The sequence below is a fragment of the Carlito syrichta genome, unplaced genomic scaffold (assembly GCF_000164805.1).
Source record: "Carlito syrichta isolate Samal-C Ts95f unplaced genomic scaffold, Tarsius_syrichta-2.0.1 Scaffold288115, whole genome shotgun sequence".
Lineage (NCBI taxonomy): Eukaryota > Metazoa > Chordata > Mammalia > Primates > Tarsiidae > Carlito > Carlito syrichta.
Window position 1 is genome coordinate 11,639 of NW_007232211.1, and position 5,452 is coordinate 17,090.

Sequence of the window (5,452 nt, forward strand, 5' to 3'; positions counted from 1 at the left end):
CAGGCCCTCCTCTCCTGTGTTCTGGGTAGGCCAGGGGCATACATCTTGTATGCACATGAGCCCAGATGAAGGGATCTACCTCTCTGTGTTCTTTTCCATGATCCCAGAGCCTCAAACTTGGCCTTAAATCCATTTGTAATCCTGGTCCCTCTTCTCCTCAAACACCTCCCATATGTCCCTATTGTCCACAGGATAAAGTTCAATCTTGGACTCTGAGAGAATCAGGGCTTCTTCTAGAAGCCCAGTGATCAGCCAGAGAAGCAGTCAAGGTCTTGAGGTCAAAGACACCACCTTGCTTCCAAACACCAGTGCCCACTCTCTGAATCCTCACAGTCCCAATCGCCCCATGCTGGCTGTCAGTGAGGATCAGGCAGAGATGACAGCACAATTTTATTCCTGAAATTCCTACAAAGGCAGGTGGGTGGGATCAGAGAGTCACTGCGGGCCTGCACTCAGCGTCTCTGCTGGCAGTCAAAGCCCACTCCCTGCGCACAGGATCAGCTTGGGCTTTCTGCGGGGCTCTGAGCCTTCTGGCAGCACATGGAAGCACAGCAGCGTGAGTGACTGGACCACTTTCATCTCGGTCGTGGCGAATGCCCGATGCAATTGCTGGGGGTAGGAATGGAACTCTGCACCTAGGACCCTCATCCCAGTCCCATCACATCTGGAACCTGTCTTGGGGCCTGCCAACCCCACTCGGATCAACTTGAGGGGTAGAAGGTTGGGATGGCAGACAACTGTGCCTGGGTCCCCCAAGTGGGCTTGCATATCCCGAAGCCTGGCCTAAACCCCAGTCCCCAACTCACAGCAGAAGACTGGGAGAGGCCTCTAAGCACACAGTACATCCCTGTTGTGCCTGCCCACAGTCACTCTATGGTCCTTTGCCCATAGCCTCCTGAGGAGGGGTGAGCTGCAACTTTGACCATCTACAAATCTTCTTCTTGCTTTTTCCCATGGTCATGACCAGAAATCCACCTTCCCATCCCCATGATCCCATCCCTGCCTTAGACACATGCCACCCTGACCTGCGCCCTGCTGAGAAGGGAATAACAATCAGAAGCGACCTCTCTTTGAAGTTTTCTGGGTCAAAGCAGAAGGGGTCATAGACCTGGAAGTGAGACAGACAGGCTTGGTTTGTTGAGTGATGTCTCCCAGTACTGCCAGCCTTGGTGTTGTGGGTTTGGCAGGGGGTTATGGCAGGTTTCCCCAGTCAAAACCCTGCACCCTCTTCTAGAGCCCCTGGAATGGACCGACGTTTAGAGTGGGTGGACAGCATCTTAGTGTCCGGTCACACTGCTGGGTTGTGATGGATGCCCAAAATGGAGATAAGGCAAATACCTGTGGGAGAAGAGGGAAACTCAGGGCAAGTCCCAGTACCTGATGGGCCCCTCTTTCAGTCCAGGAGCTTCTTACCCTTGACATGGTGGGCACCTTTGGGGATGACACGGCCATCAGGGAGCACAATATCCTGGGTACAGCAGCGGGAGATGACTGGGACTCAGGGCTGCAACCGCAGATTCTTCTTGATGCACATGGTCAGGAAGGGCAGCTGGGTCAGGTCCTCCCCAGAAGCCCCAATAATTATCCAGGGAGCGAAAACAGAATCCACTAGCCCCTCTGTGCCTAGTAAGTCTCTTTCTCCCAGTAACAAATTGAAGTCCAGATGGGTCAAATATTTGAGAAGCAGAAAAGCAGGAAAAAAAAATCAGCAGAGAATTAGAAAAATACCAGAGAAAAATTAAGACAAGTATTATTAAAAACTTTTCTAAGAAAAACTCAACAACTAAAAGTCAGTAGTAAAAAGACAACAAGTGTGCATAAAAGGCAGGCATGGGGACATTTGCTGAATAGACTGGATGGATGAATGATGCAGGTGTTATGAACAAGAGATGGATGACCTTTTATACCCAGGTGTCCTTTTTGAGTTCCTGGACTGGACAATAGGAACAGAATTAGAGTGCAGAAGAGCAAATACCCAGGGAGTGAAGATGTTCACAAAAATTATATTTCAGGGAGAAAAAGAAGGGAGTGAAGGGGAAGCTCATTTACTGAACATGTGCTAAGTGGCATCAAATCTTGGCACCAATTCTCTCAGTAGCTCTGATCTTTCTGTCCTAAAAGCTTGCAACCATTCCCCTGTTAACCAGACTGGGTACTAAACCCTGCCTCTGGTCCATGTTCTTATTCCCACTAATCAATAATGGGCAGAAGTGACAAAAACTGCTCCCTCCTTCTCCAACTGGGGAGCAGATCCCATGAGACAGTTCAGCAAGAGGCTTTGAGGCCCTGCACTCACCATTCAATATCTCCAGTTTCAGGATCTCTCAGGAGCTCTCTCTAATCTCCTGCTGGCAGCCCTCTGGGTATTCTGGGTGCCTCCCAAGGAGGTACAGGACCCAAGAGAGGCCACTCACCATGGTGCCATGACCTAAGAAGCAGCAGGTAGGTGTGAGTCTCTGGGCTGCTTCACACCAGAGGGTGGACAGCACCCACACATTGAAGCCCTCATGGGGGATGAGGGAGGAGGAGGATGGACAGACTGGAGTGATCTAAGTTCCACCCATCACATCCTTGGGATGGAAAGACTCTTGTCCTCACTGGGACCCTCACTTCAAACATGAAGATGTCAACTTCTGCTCTTACATCCTCATCTGGTAACTCTTTCCTATCTTCATTCTGGAGATGAGGCATGGCCCCTCAGATCAATTCTGAGGCTCCTGAGTCTAATCTGAAGCAGTCTCTGATGATCAGTGCCCTTTCCAGCACCACACATGAGCATATCCATATAATCTGAGGTGTAAATACATAGATAGATGCAACCAGGTATAGCATATAAATCTTGGTTCGTTTATTGGACTCTAGGTAAAAGGCAAGTTTTCTGATGGGAACAGAGCTTCTGGGACTCATCATAGGTCCCATAAGGAAAGCATTGCCTTAAAAGGAAATAAGGTAGGGATCCTTCTAAAACAAAGAGGTATGGGCCCTCCCAGAATAGAAAAAGAATGTGTTAAAGAGAGAGTAATTTGGTGTTGTCAATGTCTAAGTGTGTATGAGTAACACTGTTACAACCCAGTGCCATGAAATACCCAATAAAAAATGCAGGTTGTCATATAAGGGAGATAAAGGGGCTAAAATGTAATATAAGGCAATTCCCCATTGTGTTTGGGGCTCAGTCTTTGGATGTAATCTGTTAGGCTAGTGCCAGCACAAATAAATGCTGCTTCCTGGCAAAAACAAAAGCCTTGGTGTCTTGTCTCTCTCTGTACTTTCTGTAAAGGATCCTGCCACATTGGGAAATTGGGAGGTGGAGACAGTGTTTTTACCTCCTTTGTTGCCAAGGTGCCACCCCTCAGGATGCTGGAAGAGGTGGCCTCCGGGGTGCTGGCAGACCATTTGATCTATAGGGGACTAGCCCTCCCGTCATGCTGGAGTAAGGACTCTGAGAGCACAACGGAACCTGGTGAGGCCCAGAAACCAGTCAGGGGAGCACCACCCATCTGATTGGTAAGAACTCAGTTTCGATTTGGTGAAGCCTGCCCCTAAGAGGTAAAAGGGGAGCCTGATCATCTCCCAGAGTTACCCAAGTAGCCCCACAGGGGAATGAAACCATATCTCTAAGGCACTGGGTGGCAGGTTGGAGACGTGTGAATGAGAGTGAATGAGACACTACCTAATGATGAAGCAAAAACAGAGTCAGGAGAAATCCTGAAATCTGCAAGAAACCTCCAGTAAGGGGGGTTGAGAATTTCAGGGAGGGTCCGAAGTCTGATGGTATGCAAGAAATCTCCATTATGGGAGACTGAACACCCTTTTGGAAAACTCCAGAATTGCACAGACTAACCTGGTAACCAGGAATGAGTAATAAACAGTCTAGGCCTAGGAAAGGAAGTCAGAAGGACTCCCTTAAAATTCCCCCAGATAGTCCACTGGGACAAATGTTGGAAGGTTTGGAAAATTATTCCAGAACTAAAGAGAAGGGGGGAAAAGAGAATAATTGGATTTTGTTGTTTTATCTGGACAAAAAGAATCTATATGTCAGCTCTCGTCTTGGCCAAAATTTGGTTCTAATAAGATTGACTTTGCCAAACTTTAATAATTTGTGTAAATACTAAGTTATCTGTTTCATCTGAGGAAAAAGACTCTGCCCTTTGCTGGCTACTACAAGCCCTTCCCATGTCCCCCCTTAAAATGGGAAATGTGAAAAGGAAAGAAAAAGAAAAGAATCTGAGCCCCCAGAGAAAAGGGAAAAGTCTTGGGATCCACTTTCCTATATTCCCCCACCTTATAATCCTCAAGAAGACCAGGAGTGTAAGGGGGGAGAATGGACAGGAATGAGGATCTATCAGGAATTCGTGAGTCAAAACCTCCAAGCTCCTGACATATTTATTCTAACTTAAAAAGAGAGTTGGAACAATGCCAAAAAGATATTGAAAGGTTTCTCGTTCCTCCTGAGGATTCAGGCACAATGTCAAAACTATCCCCCTTAAAGGAAGTCCCACTGGGACAAGGAGAAATTGGTTTTGTGAATGCTCCACTCGCCAGTATAGAAGTAAGATATTTTAAGAAAGAAATGAAATCACTCCTAGAGGACACACTAAAATTGGCTCATCAAGTTAATCAATTCCTTAAACATAGCATATATACTTTGGTAAAACTGATGTTAATTATAAACATTTTGTTTACTGGGGGGAGAGAAAGGAATGATTAAGTGAGCAGCTATGTCCATCTGGGAACTAATCATCCCCCAGCCCCAGGTGTACAACCTGCTAAACAGAAGTATCCAAATACTCTCCCTAGATGGGACAATAATAGCCCAGGAGGTAGGATGAGAATGCAAGACTTGCAGAAACTAATGATTAAGGGTATTTGGAAATCTGCCCCAAAGTCCCAAAATGTTTCTAAGACTTTTGAAATTCAGCAAAAATAGGGAGAAAACTCCCACAGCTTTTTGTTGTTGTTGTTGTAATGACTCAGGCACCAGATAAAAAAATATTCTGGATTAGATCCAGAAAACTTTGTAGGACAAAAATTATTAAAAGAAAACGTTGTTACTAGAAGCTGGCCCAACATTGGTAAAAAGTTATAAAATCTAGAGGGATAAAATGAAAGGCCCATCAAAAATCTGTTGAGGAAAGCACAGAAAATGTTTGTTAGATGAGACCCCCTTCCAAAAACAAAGCAAAGACAGAAAGTTCAAATTATGATAAGCACTGTCAAAAAGGTGGTTCAGAAACAAAGAAATGGAAGGCCCCCATGGATGGGCCCCCAAAACTAGAGAAGGCAAGCTAGAGGAAAAAACAACCCTAAGGGGAACGGGACAGGAAATTTTAATCCAGAGGAAACTTTAAAAGTTTTAGGGCTTAATAAGATATTGTAAATTGGGGATTAAATCTTATGCAACTAATACTAAAGGCTTATATTCAAGACTATTTTTAAAAGACCCAAAACTTTC

The 5,452-nt window shown here is 45.8% G+C and overlaps 1 pseudogene; it reads right to left on the minus strand.

Annotated features, from left to right (window-relative positions):
- Positions 1–471: 471 nt before the first annotated feature.
- Positions 472–2,691, minus strand: LOC103255423 (annotated as a pseudogene).
- Between the last annotated feature and the right edge of the window lie 2,761 nt (positions 2,692–5,452).